Consider the following 22,597-nt stretch of genomic DNA (forward strand, 5'->3'; position numbering starts at 1 on the left):
ACTAGAGTTTGGCAATGACAGCTCAAAAGTCACTATTGTAATTTAGATATATGATAAGGAGTCCAAAGGAAGATGAAAGAATAATTATGTTGTAGCAGCAGGAGTTTCATGGTTAGTAAGGTTGAATAAAGACACCAGTCCATCTTGAGTGAGCGTCTACAATTGTCTTATCCCTGTACACTGCACACTCACATCGGTCCCTACCCTCAAGGAGCCCACAATCCAAGGTTCCCATTCATATACAAGGGCCAATTTTTGACAGAAGCCAATTAACCTACCAGCATGTCTTTGGATTGTGGGAGGAAACCGGAGTACCCGGAGGAAACCCACGCAGGCACAGGGAGAACATGCAAACTCCAGGCAGGTAGTGTCATGGTTGGGATTTGAACCAGTGACCTTCTTACTGCTAGGTGAGAGTGCTAACCACTACACCACTGTGCTAGGAGTGATGCAGTAACAGAGCTGGGGGTAATGGTGGGAAGATCTCTTGTCTGTATGGTATGGTAGAATACAGAATAAAAAGAGGCGGACGGAAGCGTATATACTCCACTTATGAGTGAAATATCAATTTTGGGTGAAGCGCCCCTTTAAATAAATATACAGTAGTATATACTACTCAAAAGGCATTGCATATGGCTAGTACCATCTTTCCCTGAAAATAAACATGGGTCTTATATTAATTTTGGCAACAAAAGACACAGTAGGGCTTATTTTTGGGGTAGGTCTTATCGTGTAATGTGTATTTGCCAGTTCCTGATCCCTCTGTCTTCTCTCCCCCTCTCCCTCCCTGCCAGTCAGCTCAGAAGTCATTAGCATTATGAGTTATAATAAAATCCTATAATCCACTCTATTACAGTATTATATAATGTGAAATGTGTGTGTTTCTGTTATATTATTGTGCAAAATACCTTTGTTACAGCGCCGCTGGGAGCTTCCATGACCCGCCAGAGCTCTCTTGCCCACTCCAAGCACTGCAGAGGGAGGGGCTGAGCAGCACTGTAACAAAGGTATTTGGCACAATAATATTACCGAAACACACACATTATACATTATATAATACTGTAATAGAGTGGATTATAGGATTTTAAAAGCACTTTAAACTAGGGCTTACTTTCAGGGTAGGGCTTATATTGCAGTATTGCAGGCCTCCTGTGTAAAATTACAGTAGGTCTTATTTTCAGGGTAGGCCTTATTTTCAGGGAAACACAGTAGAACTATTATCATCAACATGGTCTGTATTAAAAAACAAAGATGCATTCAAGGACATTCAAAGAATCTCTACATACTATTCATTTCACAAAATCCCATATATATATATATATATATATATATATATATATATATATATATATATATATATATATACATGCTCGGAGCTCAGTGTTTAATACTATAAGTACATCCCCAGAACTACATCTCCCAAGTGCCTTTTCCCTTCACCAAGATATCTTGCTCTCTAGCTCCCTTGTTACCGCCTTTCACGCCTTTCACGCTCTTCTCCGGGACTTTTCCAGAACTTCTCCCAACCTTTTGGAACTCTCTACCCCAGTATGTCCAGGCAGCTTTTACCCTGTCCACCTTCAGACCATCCTTGAAAACTCACTTATTCAGGTAAGCCTACCTCACCTCCACCTAAAGCCTGGTACACACTATTCACTATTTTCTTCTTGGGGATGAAGGAAAAAAACTGTCAGCTCCGGTCAAAGCTGCTGTACTAACCATGCTAGGTTAGTTTAGCAATCTCCACCACTGATCTGTTGTGTTCTGACCCCCCCAGCAATTTTTTTTCTTTTATGCAGCTGTCAGCGGGGAAGCCCAATAATAGTTGATGACTCATCGGTTGCTAGGGACACCACGGCCGGCTTCCCGATCCTTAACAACCAGCTTTTACTGCAGAATGCACTGTGCAGCATGAAGTGCATTGCAGGGTGTTCCGCGGGGCGCACACCCGCTGAATGCCCTGCAAATTCGGGTGTTCCCTGAATGGGGCAAACAGCCAATGCTTATGCTTGGGCCGAACTGTACAAATATATACTTTAAAGCCGAACTCCTTACAGAAAAGCTTGACTCAAATGTATATCTCAATAGCCACAAAGCATATAAACCCATACGCGCCCATAGAAGTCAATAGCAGCGCAGGTCGCATGCGTTTTGATGAATTGGCAACAGGTAATAATAAACTTTGGTCAGTGGGTGCTAACCCCATTCACCCCAAATTCCAAATTAAAAAAGAACTGTGTGTCAACGCGGGGGTCAAAAACACATCAATGTGCAAAGGAAACGCCCGTTGACACCCTGCATAATGCTTCCACTACATAATGCTACAAAAGATTTACTTTTATACACACTCCGAGATCTAAATGGGCTCTAATATTTATGAAACCCTCCTGAGAAATGTCATGCATCCATCCCAGGAGCATGTAGGCACCAAGGGGTTGATTTAATAAAACTGCAGTGTGCAAAATCTGGTGCAGCTCTACATAGAAACCAATCGGCTTTCACGTTTTATTGTCAAAGCTTAAAGTGTTACTAAACTCACAACAGTAAAATCAGTCTGTATATGCAATAAGGCATGCTTGTTATACTCACTGTGGAACCTAAGGGGTTAATCCTCTGCATTGTGTAAAAGAGCTGTTTATTCCTGTCCTCTCTGATCCTCACCTTCTTCCACTGTCCCCAATCCATCTCCTGATAGTGCCGAGCCTGGAGGCACTCTGCACATGCTCAGTTTGGTGTATATTGCTAGAGTTTTTTTTTTTTTTTTTATATTTTCTGGGAGGGTGCATGTGATCAGCACAGGGCCAATCAGTACTGTCCAGACAGAGGGTCAGGGGTCATGCAGCCTCAAAGGACAGTCAGAGGAAAATGAAAACTCCTCCTACAAGCTTTATCCAGACACTGATAGAAGGCACAAGACTGCTATATACTGCTGATGAGAAAGGGTATTTGGCAGTTTATATTTACTATAATGATTGTATTTCCATGTTCTGTGTACTGTGGGGGACCTGAGTTTAGCAAGCTGAAGTTAGAAGCTGATTGGCTACTACACACAGCTGAAACAGATTTCCCACTCTGCAGTTTTAGTAAATTAACTCAAAAGTGGTTGCAAAAAGGCTACAGGAGATCAGCAGCACTGAAATGCAAATGAAGAATGAAAAGAGGTGAAACCAGATATTTTATTAAAAAAATAATGTTAACATTAAACTTTTATATAAAGAATAGCATTTTTTATGATGCGCATTGCTCTGGCGGTAAACAAAATACCATTGTTAGGGTTTACTTTAACCACTTCAGCCCCGGAACCAGGCCATTTTTTGCAATACGGCACTGTGTCGCTTTAACTGACAATTGCGCGGTTGTACGACGCTGTACCCAAACAATAGTGATTTCCATTTTTTCCCCCATAAATAGAGCTTTCTGTTGGCGGTATTTGATTACCTCTGCAGGTTTTTATGTTTTGTGCTATACACAAAAAAAGAGCGACAATTTTGAAAAAAAAGTAATTTTTTTTTTTTTTACTTTCTGCTCTAATACATATCCAAAAAAAAATGTATTCATCAGTTTAGGCCAATATGTATTCTTCTACATATTTTTGGTTAAAAAAAAACAGAAAAAACGCAATAGGCGTATATTGATTGGTTTGCGCAAAAGTAATCGCGTCTACAAACTAGGGAAAAGATTTAGGGACTTCTATTTTTTTTAAATTGTTTTTACTGGTAATGTTGGCGATCTGCTATTTTTAGCGGGGCTCACTTCCTGTTATAGAGTGACAACTGTGCTCTGGATTTGTCACCCAGTCTCATGTGCCCCTGGAGAAGTCTACAAGCACACTACACCGGCATATAATCACACACATAGGTTGGACTTGATGGACTTGTGTCTTTTCTTCAACCTCACCTACTATGTAAATTGATCAGAGTTGTCACTATCAGAAACCAGGCCAGAGCAACCATGTGCAGCTGATGCTCATCAGCAGGAATAAGAAAAGGGTGAAAAAAGGGGAAAATTATAATAAAATAACACATGTGAATTGTTTATGATACTCAAACCTTTAGGCTACTTTCACACTGAGGCGTTTTGCAGGCGCTATAGTGCTAAAAATAGCGCCTACAAAGTGCCCTGAAAGACGCTCAATTCAGTCCAATGTGACAGCCCCAAGGGCTTCCACACTGGAGCGGTGCGCTTGCAGGACAGTCAAAAAAGTCCTGCAAGCCACATCTTTGCAGCGCTATAGGAGCGGTGTATTCACCGCTCCTAAAGTGCCCCTTCCCATTGAAAACACTGGGGCAGCGCTGCAAACCCACCGGCAAAGCGCCGATGCAGCGGCGCTTTGCGGGCGGTTTTAACCCTTTATAAGCCCTTTAAACCGCCCCGCAAGCAGCCGAACAGCGCTGCTAAAACGACATTAAAGCGGCGCTAAATATAGCACCACTTTCCCGCCGGCGCCCGCCCGCCCCAGTGTGAAAGGGGCCTTAAAGCGGTAGTAAACCCGCTATTTTTTTTTTTTTTAACACCTGCAAAGCAAAAGGCATAATGAGCTAGTATGCACCGCATACTAGCTCATTATGAAATACTTACCTTAGAACGAGGCCCCGTCATCTGGCCCAATACACGCCGAGGGAGCTGACATGCTCCCTCTGCGTTTCTTCCGGGTATCGCGGCTCCGGCGCTGTGAGTGGCCGGAGCCGCGATATCGTCACTCCCGCGCATGCGCGCGGGAGATTTCATTCCGGCCGGTCGGCCACTGCCGGATTTTCAGGCCGCGAATCCCCTTGTGCGCATGCGCCACTGCAGTCAGCGGCGCATACCGAGGGGAATATCTCCTAAACCGTACAGGTTTAGGAGATATTTTTTTTTTTACCTACAGGTAAGCCTTATTATAGGCTTTCCTGTAGGTAAAAGTAAAAAAAAAGGAAAATTTATATCAAATACTTACCGTAATTTTCCTTTCCTGATGGGCTCCATGGCAGCATACGTGTGGGTTAGCCCCGCCTCCATAATTACCCAATAGGACCTCTACTCCCATAAATCTTTGCTCCAGGCTGCTATCCGTGTTCCGTAACTAGCCTACTCCAACATTTGGGAGGGAACTCCTGCTGCCATGGAGCCCATCAGGAAAGGAAAATTACGGTAAGTATTTGATATAAATTTTCCTTTTTCCTGACAGGCTCCATGGCAGCATACGTGTGGGAAATAACTCGCCAAACACACCCGGGTGGGCTAAAAATGTTGAGCAAAGAAACTAGAATTTTATTTTTCATTGTCCACTGACAATACTTGTAAACCAAAATTAACAGAAGAAAGCGCAGCTGGCTCTACACAATAATGGGAAACAAAGGTATTAATTGAAGACCAGGAAGCTGCTCTACAGATAACTTCTGGTGCGACATGTCGAACTGCTGCCCAAGGGATCGAGATGCCCCGAGTTGAATGAGCTGTCACTGCCTCAGGAGGAACCATGCCCTTTGCCTTGTATGCCCTTTTAATCGTTTGGACCACCCAAGATGAGATCGATCTTACTGATGCTCGCATCCCTTTATTTTTGCCATGAAGAAGGACAAAAAGAAAGTCTGTTCGTCTGAACGAGGCTGTAGCGTCCAGATATTGTTTCAAGGTGCGACCAACATCCAGGGGATGAATCTCTTGGTTGTCTGACATTCTAAACGTAGGTAGCACGATCTCCTGATTTTCGAGAAATACTGATGTGACTTTTGGATTTGATCCAAGCATAGGGATCAGGACCACTCTGTCCGGAAAGAAAGATAGAAATGGTTCAACTGACCCAAGATTCCTAATTTCCGACACTCTTTTGGCTGAAGTTATTGCTACCAGAAAAACCGTCTTGATAGTGAGATCTCCTAAAGACAGGGGAGCATCCAAACCTTTCCCAAGATCAGAAAGAAAGTCCAATACTAACGGAAGGTCCCATTTGGGAAACCTGGGCCTCTTTTGAGGCCTAAGCCTGATGGCTCCTTTAAAGAATTGTTGTATTAATGTATGATTCGCCCACGAGACTCCTGTAAAGGCTGAAATGGCTGAAACTTGTACTCTAAGAGAACTATTGCCAGAGACAAGTCTAACCCTGACTGAAGGAAAGACAAGATATCTTGAACTGCCGGAGAATTATATGAATTTGATCTAGAAGACATGTGGCCCATAAACCTGGCCCATATACGTTCGTACACTTTATTGGTACTCTTCCATCTAGCACTAAGAAGGGTTGGAATCGCTTCTTCTGGGAAACCTAGAGCTTCTAGCCTTCCCCTCTCAAGAACCATGCCCTGAGGTGTAGACAGGATGGGTATGGGTGTAACAGTGTGCCTTGAGACAGTAGATCTGGCCTGAGAGGCAGGGGAACTGGGTCCTGATAGCTGAGGAGCAACAGCAGAGGAAACCAAGGCCTGTTGGGCCAGAATGGTATTATCGCAATGATTTCCACCTTCTCCCCTCTGAGCCTCCGAAGGAACTGTAGGATTACAGGAACTGGAGGGAAGGCGTAGGCTCTCTGGAACTTCCAACAATCCGTGAGAGCATCTATCCCGAACGCCTGAGGATCCCTGAACCTCGAGTAGTATCTGTGCATCTTGCGATTGTACGGCGAAGCGAACAGATCGACCTCTGGAGATACTCCCAGAGTCAGAAGCCACTCGAAGACATCCCTGTGAAGGGACCACTCGTTGTTGTCTATTTTGACCCTTGACAGAAAATCTGCTTGAACATTCTGGACCCCCGGGATGTATACAGCAGAAATGTTGACCACATTCTTCTGAGCCCAGTTCATTATCGGTTCTACTTCTCGTAGTAGAGACCAACTGCGAGTCCCTCCTTGTTTCTTTATATAGGCCACCGCAGTTGTGTTGTCCAGTCTCAGCATTACTGAAGACCCTGCCACCAGATGGCGAAATGCTATTAGTGCTTGAAAGGCTGCTCTCAACTCCAGGATGTTGGAGACTACACACAGCGCCGGGAACGACCACCTTCCTTGAGCTACTTCCGTAAGGCAATGAGCGCCCCAACCTTTGTTGCTGGCATCTGAGGTTATTATCACCCAGGAAATGGGGATTATCGAATGATGGTTGCGTAGATTCTTCCCTTGAAGCCACTAGAGGAGAGACATCCTCATCGCTGGTGTAAGGAGTATGCGCTGTGATTGATTGGACGAGTCCCACTGTTGCAGAAACCCTTTCTGGAAGGGACGAGTGTGCCACTGGGCCCACTTCACCATAGGGATGGTGGCCGTCATTGGGCCGATCACTTTCAAGCATTGAAGAGCCGAAAGATGAGATGATTCCCAAGCCTTGTGAATCCTGTCCCGGATAACATAGATTTTTTCCTCTGGCAGAGAGATAGTGCCTTTTAATGTGTCAAACTGAGCCCCTAGAAACACGATCACTTGAGTTGGAACCAGATGGCTCTTCTCTAGGTTCAGGAGCCAACCAAACGTCTGTAGAGTGGAGATGACTAAACTCTTGTGAACCAGAATTTGATCTCTGTCCTGAGATAATAAGAGCAAATCGTCCAGATAATGATGGAGACGAACCCCTTTGACTCGTAAAAGAGCTACTATCGCTAGGAGTACCTTGGAGAAGACCCGAGGAGATGTTGTCAACCCGAATGGGAGACAGGTAAACTGGAGGTGTTGATTGCCAACTGCGAAATGGAGAAATTGCTGGAAATCCCTTGCTACTGGCACGTGAAAGTATGCGTCCTTCAAGTCGATTGAGATTAACCAATCCCCTAGCTGCACCGACTGTTGGATTGTAAGAAGAGACTCCATTTGAACTTTTCCTTGCGAATGAGGAAATTGAGGAAGGTCAAATCTATCACCGGCCTCCATGCGCCATTTCTTTTCTGAACCATAAACAGAGGGGAATACATGCCTTCGCCACGTTCGTCTTCTGGCACGGGCACGGCTGCGCCTTGATCCAGCAAACAACTTACGTAGGTCAATAGGACCTGTTTCTTTTTCCTCTGAGCCTGGAATTGTTGTGGGAATGAACCTTAATCTCGGAGTGTTGATGAAAGTCCACTTGTGACCCGAGGAAACCGTCATGACGGTCCAATAATCTTGAATTGAGGCCGCCCAAATTCAAAAGATTTGGTAGAATCTTGATTACCTGCGGAAGCCCCCTTTGAGGTTTTCTTAAGGGAGGATTGTCTGGACCTCCAAGATCTAGAGAACTCCCTGCCGGGTCTATAACTGCGCGCTTCTCTAGCACGATCCGAGGTCTGCCTTCTTGGAAAAATACGTTTTTGGTTTTGAAGGCGTCTGTCTTGAGGGAGGAACCCAGACCTCCCACCTGTGGCCCGGGATATGGCGCTATCTAGTTTATTACCAAACAAGGAGGTTCCCTCAAATGGTATACGACACCATGCCTGCTTAGATGTTGGATCCGCCAACCAGGGACGGAGCCACAAAGCACGGCGTGCCGAGACTGCTGCCAACATAGCCCGAGACAGAAGGCGGGTAATGTCAATAGATGCCTCCCCCAAAAAGGCTGATGCCATTCTGATCTCCTGAATGGGAGAGTCTTTAGCCGTATTCACTGAGATACCTCTCAAGAACTCTTCAACATTGTCGGCCCATGTTTCAATAGCCTTTGAGACTGCGGCTAAAGCCAAAGTTGGTTTACAAGCCATCCCTGAAGTTAGATAAATTCTTTTCAGATCTGAGTCAATTCTTCTCTCTAACGGATCTTTGAAAGATACTGTGTCTTCCAAAGGGAGAGTCACGTATTTGACTAAACGCATAAGTGCTGCGTCTACCAGAGGAGCTGATTCAAGGTGCTTCACATCATCCTCCTTAAAGGGGTACAATTTAGACACCTTTGATTGCATGGAGCTCTTCCTATCAATCTTGCTCCACTCTTCAGTAATGATTTCTCCCAATTCAGATAGGAAAGGAAAATGTTGCCGTTCCTTTTTGAGTTGTTTGAAAAACTTTCTTTGTTTGGGGAGAAGTAGTGGGTTCTTCCCATTTTAAAGCTTCTTTCACTGCCTTGACAAGAGCAGGTACTAAAGCATAATCAAATCCTACTCCTGGATCCTCTGGATCCGATTCGCTGTCAGACAAGAGCACAGAGTGGTGGCTTGGTTGAGAAGATTCCCCAGTCTCTTGTAAGAGCCCTTCACCTCCTGAAGGACATAATGGGTCTGAGGGGGATTCCATAGCGTGATGAGCTTCCCTCTGCTGCAGGGATTCCTTTACCACTCTTCTCACCATAGATTCCAAGCGTTTATCCGCACCATCTCTTTCATCTGCGACTTTAGAGAAGCAATGATCACAAAGCGATTTGTCTGATGGGATGGGCATCTTACAGCCCCAACATGAATTATCTGGTCCTCTGCTTGAATGCGAGTGACCACTGCGTTGTTCAGATCTGGAAGACCTACGGTAACCAGACTTTGACGATGATTTACGGTGGTGCGATTTTAACGATCCACTGCGACTATGCGCACTGTAATGCGGTTCAGACCTAGAAGGGCTATAAGGAAATACACAAGAAAAGAGAGAGATACAGACCAGGCTGGTATCAAATGCTAAGGAATACTCCACAAATACACAGCAATCCAGCCATGCACATACCTGTTACAAGCGGGCAGGTCACTAGTAGGCAGTGAGGCATCCATGACTAAGAACGCTGACTGTAACAACAATAGACCCTCATAAGCAGCCATACAAAAACACAGGAGCAATAATACATCAGAGCAGATCATAACCTACCTTACACCAACCAGAGAATAGCCCCGGGAAGTCGCTGAATCTCCTGCAATCATTCCCAAATTCTGACATCTCTCACTGTGTTTTAAATATGGCGCCCATGACGTCATCAGCGGCGTCAGACGCGAGATGCCCGCGCGCATGCGCGGGAACCAAGCCTCGCTTTGGATTTGGGTCCGCGCATGCGCAGAACGCAGCGCTGGACCCGGAAACAGGGGGAGAAAGGCTGCTGGAACGCGGAAGCGTCAGCGCCTATACACAAGAACCAGCTGGCATATGAAAAGACACAGGTAGAAAAGAAAACACATAAACACTGCTGCCATGAAAAACTGAATTTTTACAGCTCACCACTCCACCAACGATCGTCTGGCCGAACAGGTTCAAGCACACACCACCGATCCACCGGGCAGATAATGGCCACCTTACATAGCAGGTAAAAAGCCGTGCGCACTTATCTTCGGATAAACAAAGTCTTCAGCGCTACTCTGCCATACACTCCATACCCATGCTTAACAGACAGGGCCTATCGGAGGAACAAAAGCTTGATAGTCGGCCAACTTGATCGTAGTGAAGATCTCTTCAGATAGGAAACACCTGTCCTATGGAGGAGGACAAAAAAGGAACACGGATAGCAGCCTGGAGCAAAGATTTATGGGAGTAGAGGTCCTATTGGGTAATTATGGAGGCGGGGCTAACCCACACGTATGCTGCCATGGAGCCTGTCAGGAAAATGAGTTTACAACCACTTTAAGCTGCCCTGCTGCAGCAGTGCTTTGCGGGTGGTTTTAACCCTTTCTTGGCCACTAGCGGGGGTAAAAGTGCCCCGCTAGCGGCCCAATAGCACAGCGAAATTAATGGTAAAGCGCCGCTAAAAATAGCGGCGCTTTAAGGCTGACGCACCCGCCGCCCCAGTGTGAAAGGGGCTTAAAACACTGAGCACTTTTGAAGAGCTTTTCAGGAGCTTTTGAAGCTCTTTCCATTCATTTCAATGGAGAGCGGTGTTTTTTCACCACCCTGCCAGCGCACTGCCCCAGTGTGAAAGCATCCATTGATTTTAATGAAAATAGGTTTTCGTGAGCTTCTCAGGCACTTTTTTTTTTCCGGTGAAAGCGCCCGAAAAGTGCCTCAGTGTGAAAGGGGCCTTAAGCTGGCCATTTCGGTAGAAATTTGGTCAAAAATCTCTGAAATTTCTATTTTCTAATAGACATTCATTATGAACCATAGCGATAATAAAATTCAAATGATGGAAAATGTTTCTTGAAAGAACAAAATTATAACCACAAATGTGATTCCCATTCAGGAAGGATTGGACATATTGTAATAACACCTGTTTAATTCATTCAAACAGCATGCCATTTTGAGGGCTTTGGAATGGAGCTAGTTGACTCAGTACTGGGGTTGATTTACTAAAGCTGGAGCACACAGAACCCAGTGCAGGTGTGCATGGTAGCCAATCAGCTTATAACTTCAGCTTGTTCAATTAAGCTTTGGCAATAAAACCTGGAAGCTGATTGGCTTCTATGCAGAGCTGCATCCAGTTTTGCACTATTCGGTTTTAGTAAATAACCCCCAAGAAAGAATGTTCTGACAAACGATTTCCATACGTACATTCAAACAGTCTGGCAAACTAAGGGCCGGTTCACTCTGCAGGCGCGGCGAGGCGTCTCCGACTTGCCTCGCCGCGACCTGCGGCGACTTGCAGATGACTTCTGTATAGAAGTCAATGCAAGTCGCCCCCGAAGTCGCCCAGAAGTAGTACAGGAACCTTTTTTCTGAGTCGGAGCGACTCGAGTCGCTCCTCTCAGAACGGTTCCATTGTACAGAACGGGGGCGACTTGCGGGAGCGAGGCGAGGCGAGTCGTGTCGCCTCGCATCGCCCGCTGTGTGAACCGGCCCTTAATCTCACCAGTTGTGGTTTATATCTACTTAGGTCATACATGTAGAAAGAGAAAGCTTCTACGGTATGTTTAATAAGCTACTGAAAGTCGGGGACCTTCTCTGGAATTCTAAGGGACAGATCGCTAAAGTCTGAAGATGTAAAATTTACATTTACTTTGATCTTACATATAGAAGAAGGAAAGTATATGGTATGTTTGATCAACCCCTTTGAATCGTGGACCTTCTCCGGAAATTTCCAGGGACAGATCCCTAAAGCCTTAAGACGTAAAGTTTACATCTACTTCAATCATACATCTAGAAAGAGAAAGGTTCTACAGTATGTTTGATCAGCTCCTGAAAATCAGGGACCTTCTCTGGAATTTCCAGGGACAGATCCCTAAAGCCTGAAAAACGTAGAGTTTACATCTGCTTTGATCTTGCATATAGAAAGAAGAAGGTTTTTTACAGTATGTTTGATTAACTCCCAAATCTGAGACCTCTGGAATTTCCAGGGACAGATCCCTAAAGCCTAAAGACATAGAGTTTACATCTACTTCAATCATACATCTAGAAAGAGGTTCTACAGTATGTTTGATCAGCTCCTGAAAATCAGGGACCTTCTCCGGAATTTCCAGGGACAGATCCCTAAAGCCTGAAAATGTAGAGTTTACATCTGCTTTGATCTTGCATATAGAAAGAAGGTTTTTTACGGTATGTTTGATTAACTCCTTTAAATATGAGACCTCTGGAATTTCCAGGGACAGATCCCTAAAGCCTAAAGACATAGAGTTTACATCTACTTCAATCATACATCTAGAAAGAGGTTCTACAGTATGTTTGATCAGCTCCTGAAAATCAGGGACCTTCTCTGGAATTTCCAGGGACAGATCCCTAAAGCCTGAAAATGTAGAGTTTACATCTGCTTTGATCTTGCATATAGAAAGAAGAGGGTTTTTTACAGTATGTTTGATTAACTCCTTTAAATCGGAGACCTCTGGAATTTCCAGGGACAGATCCCTAAAGCCTTAAGACATAGAGTTTACATCTACTTCAATCATACATCTAGAAAGAGGTTCTACAGTATGTTTGATCAGCTCTTGAAAATCAGGGACCTTCTCCGGAATTTCCAGGGACAGATCCCTAAAGCCTGAAAATGTAGAGTTTACATCTGCTTTGATCTTGCATATTTATTTATTATTTATTTCAGTTACTTATATAGCACCATCAATTTACACAGCGCTTTACATATACATTGTACATTCACATCAGTCCCTACCCTCAAGGAGCTTACAATCTAAGGTCTTGCATATAGAAAAAAGAAGGATTTGTGGTATGTTTGATTAACTCCTTTAAATCGGAGACCTCTGGAATTTCCAGGGACAGATCCCTAAAGCCTAAAGACGTAACGTTTACATCTACTTTGATCTTACATATAGAAAGTAGAAGGTTCTATGGTATGTTTGATCAGCTCCTTTAAATCAGGGACCTTCTCTGGAATTCCCTGGGACGGTCGGCCCCTTCGGATGCTCTTTCCCCATTACTACGGAGCTTTAGCCGTGGTCCAAACTAAGATTCAAAGTTAGACAATGCATTGCAAACCACGCCTAGCCTGAGAACTTACCACGATGTGCTCAGCACCAATTCCCATTCCAAGATTCCGTCCCGGATTAAAAGCCATTATTCCATGTTACACGGGGAAATCGGCACAAAGGCGCAGGATGGCTCGGCTAACTCGGCAAAGAAGGAAAAGAATAATCACATGGATCTCAGCTTGAGTGTATCCAGACAATGGCTAGGCTGGAGAGGTTTGAATTGCATCCATTGAGCCTCTTCTCCAGTTGGAAGCAGACAGGAAGGAAAATCTCCTAGCATGTGAGAGGGAGAGAGAGGAGGAAAGAGAAAAAAAAAGGATCCTGCCTTTTGGAGAGCCCTGGGGTTGAGAGCAGGGATTTCAGGAAATCTGACAGTTGAACAGGAAATGTGCTCTGCTGTGCACACATTCCACAATGTGCAGAGATACGGGGTCTGGGGAATTGCAGCTTCTCTTACACTAACGTGTCCTGCTGCTGGCCTGTAAAAGCATTCAGCCTTTCCCACATCATTACTGAAAATACAATACTGTCCTGAGCTGATGACTGTAAAGAAATGAGGGGGAGATGAATAGTCGGGTCATTGCAATAGCCATAACACATCTTTTAAAAATTCCACCCAAAAAGGATAATTTACTTATAGGTGGAGCCTGGTTGGCTGAGTAAGCCCCTGGCGTTCTATATGTTTTAGATCACCTGTGTCAAACACAAGGCCCGTGGGCCGAATCTGGACCTCCAGACCATTTCACGTGGTCCTCGCACCCTGGGGGAGGGGTGGAAATGAGCAGCATGTGAAAGAGAGAAGATTCTTGCACACTGTGTAACCCCTATACTCTGCATTGTATGTGGCACACTCCTCCACACTGCACTCTGTACACAGAACACTACTGAACTCTGCACTCTGTACGTGGTACACGCCTCAACACTGCACTCTGTACACAGACCAATATTTAATTTCAATCCAGAGTTTTCCCCTGCAGTACTTCTTTGAGGCTACTAGATATTATCGGCCTGATGGCCAACTTCATTTAACCTACTTTCTCTAATCCCAAACTGTTCTGGACCCTCACCACTCTGACCGGAAAAAAAAAAATCAACAGGGTGATGAAAGACGATTCTTGCACACTGTGTAACCCCTATACTCTGCATTGTATGTGGCACACTCCTCCACACTGCACTCTGTACACAGAACACTACTGAACTCTGCACTCTGTACGTGGTACACGCCTCAACACTGCACTCTGTACACAGACCAAAATTTAATTTCAATCCAGAGCTTTCCCCTGCAGTACTTCTTTGAGGCCACTAGATATCATCGGCCTGATGGCCAACTTCATTTAACCCACTTTCTCTAAGCCCAAACTGTTCTGGACCCTCACCACTCTGTGACCGGAAAAAAAAATCAGCAGGGTGATGAGAGACGATTCTTGCACACTGTGTAACCCCTATACTCTGCATTGTATGTGGCACACTCCTCCACACTGCACTCTGTACACAGAACACTACTGAACTCTGCACTCTGTACGTGGTACACGCCTCAACACTGCACTCTGTACACAGACCAAAATTTAATTTCAATCCAGAGCTTTCCCCTGCAGTACTTCTTTGAGGCCACTAGATATCATCGGCCTGATGGCCAACTTCATTTAACCCACTTTCTCTAAGCCCAAACTGTTCTGGACCCTCACCACTCTGTGACCGGACAGTGAAAAAAAAATCTGAAGGGTTGATGAGATCATCTCCCTGTCACCCTTTTAGCACTGAATTAATTTGTGTTTATTATATCTGCCTAAAGTTCAGTTTTTTAAAAGGAACCTGAGTATTTGATGAGTGTCAGACAGAACAGACCGCAAGGAGAAATTCCGCTAATGGCACAGTGGTGAGAATAGGCCCTTAAAGTAATTGCAATGTTTTATATTCTACAGCTTTCACTAAAAGTGGTGAACCTGTCATGAAGGTCCTTGTTTAGTCTCTATCTCCCAGTTGTGCTCTTACATTGTTCCCCCGTCACATGGGCTTCCGAAGGAGATGTAATGTAATGGTAGCCACGTGCTGTGCTGCATGTCCTCCATGTGTACAGCTCACCATGTGGTGTGGAAGCACGTGCACGCTCTAACCCATTCCTGCCTGGACAAAGGATGCTTACCATCCAGCCCTCCAAGTGCTCCATCCAATACCTGTAATGTAGTAGTAGTAGTAGTAGTAGTTGTGTGCTGTGTTGTATGTCCTTCACATTTACAGCTAATCATGTGGTGTGGGAGCATGTGCACTCTTTAACCTATTCCACCCCGAAGAAAGAATGCTTCCCAAGATCCATCTGGGTGCTATCGGCACAGGACCCCCCAGGGTACTCACTGGTTTCTGCCATCCTGAGAAAACTTGCCAAACAGATCCCCACAAGTGCTTCATCCAATACCTGTAATGTAGTGGTAGCCATGTGCTGTGTTGCATGTCCTCCACGTGTACAGCTCACCATGTGGTTGGGGAGTATGTGCACTCTTTACCGATTCCTGCCTGGACAAAGGATGCTTCCCAAGACCCCCCAGGGTGCTATCAGCACGGCACCCCAAAGGGTACCAAATTGGTCCTGCCATTCTGTAAGGCCACGCTGAGAGAATTGGCGTAATCAGCCCCCCAAGTGCTCCATCCAATATCTATAATGTAGTGGTGTCTGTGTGTTGTCTTGCATGTCCTCCCACCATGTGGTGGGGGAGCATGTGTACTTTCTAACCCATCCCTGCTTGGACAAAGGATGCATCCCAAGATCTGCCAGGGTGCTATCAGCAGGGGACCCCCAAAAATACCAACTGAGTCCTGCCATTCTAAAGACACCCTAAGAGAATTGGCCTAACCAGCCCCCCAAATGCTCCATCCAATACCTGTAATGTAACGATAGTCATTCGCTGCGTTGCATATCCTCTAGACATACAGCTAACCATGTAGTGGTGGAGCATGTGCACTTTTTAATCCATTTCAGACCAGAAAAAGGATGCTTCCCAAGACCCACCTGGGTGCTATCGGCACAGGACCCCTCAGGGTACCCATTAGGTCCTGCCATTCTTGAGAGAACTGGCCCTAACCAGTCCCCCCAAAGTGCTCCATCCAACACCTGGAAAGTACCAGGGTACCAATTGGGTCCTGCCATTCTATAAGGACACCCTGAAAGAATTGGCCTAACCAGCCCCTCCAAAGTGCTCCATCCAATACCTACAAAGCACCAGCAGCTGCGTGCTGTTTTGAATTTCTTCCACATCTACAGCTAACCATGTGGTGGGAGAGCACGTGCACGCTTTAACCCATTCCAGCCTTGACAAAGGATGCTTCCCAAGACCCACCAGGGTGCTATCGGCACAGGACCCCACAGGGAACCCACTGGTTCCTGCCATTCTATGACGATACCCTGAGAAAATTGGCCTCACCACCCCCCTGATGTGCTCCATCCAATACCTGTAATGTAGCAGTAGCCATGTGCTGTGATGCATGTCCTCCATGTGTACTGCTTACTGTGTGGTGGGGGAGTAGGTGGGAGTATATGCACTCTTTAACCCATTCCAGCCTGGACAAAGGATGCTTCCCTAGAACCCTCATGGTACCCAGTGTGTCCTGTCATTCTATGAGGACACCCTGGTAGACCTAGCCCAACTAGCACCCCCAAGTGGTCTATATGCTTTACGGCAATGGACCCCAATAGCAGATTTCGGCAGCATTATCCATTTCCAAAGGACATTCCCATCCTGAGGTTAGGAGAATAAAGAATCAAACATCGAAAACCCTTTTACTATTTAATGAACACAGATAATTACACATTTACATCCTTCAGTCCAGTGGTAATGGCATATTCCTAAAACAGTAGAGAGAACGTAAGCGAGAGGAGAGCCAAGCCAAGGAGCCCATACCATTTAGGGGTCCATTATTCCATGGAAAAAGAGGCAATTACACAACCCCCCCTAAGGGGAAGTTAAAACAGGTACAATGTGGCTGCCCTACACGGGAGAAGTGTGGAAAAGAAGTCCCTGACTCTTTTCCAAAAATGCAACACATGGTTTGCAGATGCGTGGGGGTGCCATTTACAATTAATTGCACGGCCGCACGACTACTAAATGGAAGTGCATATCTGTGTGTATTGCAAAAACTTGCGATTTTACGCATGTTCCTGTAATGCAGTAGTGTGAACCTAGCTTGAGTCCTACAACCCAAGATGCCCCATACTGACATGGGCAAGGTTGGCACTTCCTAGAATCACATCCCACTGCTTCTCTGCGGGCCTCCAGTGACTATCTAGGAAACTACACTGCCTAGTCACTACAAGCAGTCCTGCAACCGTCTCTCATAGCCAACTATGGGGACACCGCATGGCCAAACTAGGGAACTACATCGGGCACATGCGTGCCCTTACTCTACAAGAGACTTTCAACACACATTACACAGGCATGATGTACCTTTGTCAAAGTAAAAGATCCATAAGCTGCACATCATGAATCAGATCCATGTTCACAAAGTGAGATAAATGACAGCTTCAGCCCAGACTCCAGCCAGGCCATGACCCAACGCGTTTCGCTACACCCCTGGCGCCCAATCATGGGAACCTTTGTCACCATAAAAAAAACAGTCCTAAGAAATGCCATGCAACCATCATTTAAGTGCATGTAGATGGAACGTGGCTCCAAAAGAGGCCGCAGGGTATCGCTGTTACGGAGCTGCAATTATAGGATGAAGAGAGGTAAAAACAATTATATTATTAAACAAATGGCAGTTCTTTATGATTTACAATGTCATTCAGTTAGGGGTTACATCTACTTACTGTATAAATGAAAAACATTGATTAACGCAGTTTGAGTTGCATGTAAATGTTGCAGTATCTACAAATGTTCAGCAATTACTAGAAGAACAGGCCATTATACATTATACAGAAGAACAGGTCATTATACATTTCATTGTTACTGACAGAAGATCTTTTCATATACTGTCAAAACTACACAGAGGGACTTCTGATGACACTGTTGCCTCTCCCTCTTTTTTGCATAGTACCGCCACCGGCGCTGTTCGCACAATGACAGCAGAACCAAAGGGTCAGTTCTCCAACATAATACCCAAAATATCTTTTGAATATATTAATGAAGAAAAAAAAATGTTAATTTGCGATGACAGGTGCACTTTAAACAGCGGAGATGAAGAAGGCTAAGGTCTTCTTGGTTGTCAGTGAAGGTCAGACAAAGTGGGGACTGCCCGAGGCTCTCTGGAATACCACCAGCAGAAAGAGATAAGAGGAAGAGAATGTTTTATCACCTGCAGGGATAAATAGAAAAGAAATAAAGAAAGACCAATGTCATGTAGAAGTCAGCCGTGAACTGCAGGCAGACATGGCAACCGCTCTTCCCAGCAGACTGTGAAGTAATTTTATTATGTTTTTTTTTTTTCTACAACAGAACCATTCCAGCTGAACTCCAGGTATGACTTTTTATGTACACTTACATTGGTCCAGCTTGGACCAATTAAAGGATAACTCCACTTTTGTGGGGGGGAAAAAAAACCAAATAAATAAAAAATAATATAGCATTTACAATTGTGACACAAGTCACATTGTGATTGAATCTTATTCAAAATGACCTTTCCTTTTCAATTTGCAGCAGCTGCAATTTTCTGAAAATGCAATGCAATATGGCTACCAGAATGTATGCAGAACATCCCCCCGAAACATAATTTCCTGCTTGTGTGATTGGCTCACCGTTTTTCCCAGAAGTCTGCACTAAGATACAGGTCAGATTTCAGGCATCCCCTGGAACTAACATGTCATCTTTGGTGAGATACTCCCAATAGGAAATCACATCTAAACGAATGAAGAACTAGACACTTTCCTCATTAGTGTCCTGCAGGTGCAGTAGCTGATTGATAATTATGAAACCACTCCCATTAGACTCACTTTCCCACACGAGCACAGAGAAACACAGGGATTTCTTCAGTATATCAAAAGGCTGCTCTCTCTCTCCCCCTTCTGTCCTTGTCCCCAATTCAGCTAGGGATTTTGCAGAGCAGTGTTGGAACCCACCCCCTGTGGTCGGTCAGCCAGCCCCGCACTTACCCCATCTAGCAGCTCTCCTATGGGTGGCAGGCAGGGACTTCCATTGCGTCTCCCCCTCCTCTGCATAACAGCGTCTCCTCCCCCTAAGCATCCAATATGATCGCCTGTCCTTTCAGCAAATCGGGTGACTGGTCTCACAACCTGCTTCCAGATTGGCCGGGAGGAGAATCAGTGCGCCCTCTGCCACTTACTGGAGCCTTTGGCAGAGGCAATCGGAATCTCTAACGTCAGTGGCATGGAGTGGCACCCATCTCCATACCATTGCTTGGCGGAAGCGACGCCAAAACGTCTCTTCCGCCTATAGCTCTTAAAGGGCCTTTTTTTTTTTTTTTATTACAACATTTTTTATTTTATTTTATATATATTATATATACATAAACATAAATATATATTATATATATTTATATTTTTTATATTGCATTTTAGTGTAAATATGAAATCTGAGGTCTTTTTGACCCCAGATCTCAAATTTAAGAGGTCCTGTCATGCTTTTTTTCTATTATAAGGGATGTTTACATTCCTTGTAATAGGAATAAAATGGACACATTTTTTTTAAAAGAACAGTGTAAAAATAAAAAATATAAGGTAAAATAAATAAGAAAAAAATATATTTTTAAACGCCCCCCCGTCCCGCCAAGCTCATGTGCAGAAGTGAACGCATACGTGAGTAGCGCCTGCAAATGAAAATGGTGTTCAAACCACACATGTGAGGCATTGCCGCAATCAGTAGAGCGAGTGAGTTGTTTATTATTATTATTTATTAAATTATTATTATTATTTAATACTTATTATTATTTATTAGAAATATATTAATCGGCAAATAAAATAAACATTTTGGATGGTATGTTAACCAACATTTAAAGCATGTGAATGATAATTTGTTCAGTGATCACTCTCACCTTTCAATGGCGTCTCTTTAACTGACAATTGCGCTGTGGTGCGACGTGGCTACCAAAGAAAAAAAATGTCCTTTTTTCCCTACAAATAGAGCTTTCTTTTGGTGGTATTTGATCACCTCTGCGGTTTTTATTTTTTGCGCTATAAACAAAAATAGAGCGACAATTTTGAAAAAAACGCATTATTTTTTACTTTATGTTATAATAAATCCCCCAAAAATATATAAAAAAAAATTTTTTCCCTCAGTTTAGGTAGATACGTATTCTTCTACATATTTTTGGTAAAAAAAATCGCAATAAGCGATTATTGATTGGTTTGCGCAAAAGTTATAGCGTTTACAAAATAAGGGATAGTTTTATGGCATTTTTATTAATATTTTTTTTTTACTAGTAATGGCTGCGATCAGCGATTTTTATTGTGACTGCGACATTATGGCGGACACATCGGACTCACAGGGGGTCCCGACCAGAACAGGGCGGCAAATTTAAAGGGACGTACAGGTACGCCCATTTGCCTGCCCGTGCTGTTCTGCCGACGTACATTGGCATGCGCTGGTCGGCAACTGGTTAAACTATACAGCATCAAAACTTGTGCGGTTGTACGTTTGGCAAACATGCGTCCTGCAATTTCAGTCAAATGAAAAGATACAATTTTAAGTAAATGTAACTCAATTAGAATATGGAAATGCACCTACCTTAAAGTGGAAGTAAACCCACTTTTTTAACTTTTACCTACAGGAAAGCCTATAATAAGGCTTACCTGTAGGTAAAAAAAATATCTCCTAAACCTGTACGGTTTAGGAGATATTCCCCTCGGTATGCGCCGCTGACTGCAGCGGCGCATGCGCACAAGGGGGTTCTCTCCGTGAAAATCCGGCAGCGCTCGCCCGGCCGGATTTAAATCTCCCGCGCGCATGCGCGGGAGTGACGATATCGCGGCTCCGGCCACTCACAGCGCCGGAGCCGCGATACCCGGAAGAGACGCCGAGGGAGCATGTCGGCTTCCTCGGCGTGGATCGGGCGAGATGTCGGGGCCTCGTTCTAAGGTAAGTATTTCATAATGAGCTAGTATGCGGTGCATACTAGCTCATTATGCCTTTTGCTTTGCAGGTTTAAAAAAAAAAAAAAAAAAAATGCGGGTTTACTACCGCTTTAAAAGTTTTGTCTAGATATATATCAATATTATAAATATTATACGTTATTTTCGTAAATGTAAAAGATGTGTTTTAAGAACTAGTGAAAATTAAGTAAGGTACTTAAAATATCAAAGTAAATGAATTAACATTTATTTTTATGTTGAAAATGATACAATTTTCATGTTAAAATTACAAGCCAACAGAATCATTTTTATCAGTGCAGCTTCCCTGTCCCTGCTGAAGAAAAGCATCCCCACAACATGATGCTGCCACCACCATGTTTCACAGTGGGGATGGTGTGTTTAGGGTGACGTGCAGTGTTAGTTTTCCACCCCTCATTGCGTTTTGCTTTCAGGCCAAAAAGTAAAATTTTGATCGCATTTGACCAGATCACCTTCTTCCACATGTTTGCTGTGTCCCCCACATGGCTTCTCGCAAACTGCAAATGGAACTTCTTATGGCTTTCTTTCAACAATGTCTTTCTTCTTGTCACTCTTCCATAAAGGTCAGATTTGTGGAGACCACGACTAATAGTTGTCCTGTGGACAGATTCTCCCACCTGAGCTGTGGATCTCTGCAGCTCCTCCAGAGTTTCCATGGGCCTCTTGGCTGCTTCTCTGATGAATGTTCTCCTTGCCCGGCCGGTCAGTTTAGGTGGACGGCCATGTCTTGGTAGGTTTGCAGTTGTGCCATACTCTTCATTTTCGGATGATGGATTGAACAGTGTTCTGTGAGATATTCAAAGCTTGGAATATTTTTTTTATAACCTAACCCTGCTTTAAACTTCTCCAAAACTTTATCCCTGACCTGTCTGGTGTATTCCTTGGCCTTCATGATGCTGTTTGTTCATTAAGGTTCTGTAACAAACCCCTAAGGGCTTCACAGAACAGCTGTATTTATACTGAGATTAAATTACACACAGGTGGACTCTATTTACTAATTAGGGGACTTCTGAAGGCAACTGGTTCCACTAGATTCTAGTTAGGGGTATCGGAGTAAAGGTTGCTGAATACAAATCCACTCCACTCTTTTCACATATTTATTTGTAAAAACTTTTGAAATCCATTTATAATTTTCCTTCCACTTTACAATTATGTGCCACTTTGTGTTGGTCTATCATATAAAATCCCAATAAAATACATTTACGTTTTTGGTTGTAACATGAAAAAATTTTGAACATTTTAAGGGGTATAAATACTTTTTCAAGTCACTGTACATCAGTCTGCGTGCTATAACTTTTATTATGCGTCACACTCTTTAACCACTTCAGCCCCGGACCAATAAACACCTTAAGGACC

At 44.2% G+C, this 22,597-nt stretch overlaps 1 protein-coding gene across 5 annotated transcripts in view; it reads right to left on the minus strand.

Annotated features, from left to right (window-relative positions):
* The window catches only part of ASAP1 (ArfGAP with SH3 domain, ankyrin repeat and PH domain 1), a 436,411-nt gene extending 422,918 nt beyond the window's left edge, over nt 1–13,493 (minus strand). For 3 of the 5 annotated variants that reach the window (XM_077493348.1, XM_077493351.1, XM_077493350.1), the window contains exon 1: nt 13,221–13,492. The gene's annotated coding sequence lies outside the window, so the exon portion shown is untranslated. Of the gene's footprint in view, nt 1–13,220 lie in introns of all 5 variants that reach the window. The other 2 variants (XM_077493352.1, XM_077493347.1) reach the window with 2 other exon arrangements.
* Between the last annotated feature and the right edge of the window lie 9,104 nt (nt 13,494–22,597).

Source organism: Lithobates pipiens, unplaced genomic scaffold (genome assembly GCF_037356315.1).
Source record: "Lithobates pipiens isolate NorthernLeopardFrog02 unplaced genomic scaffold, aLitPip1_a1.2 Scaffold_19, whole genome shotgun sequence".
NCBI classification, from domain to species: Eukaryota; Metazoa; Chordata; class Amphibia; order Anura; family Ranidae; genus Lithobates; species Lithobates pipiens.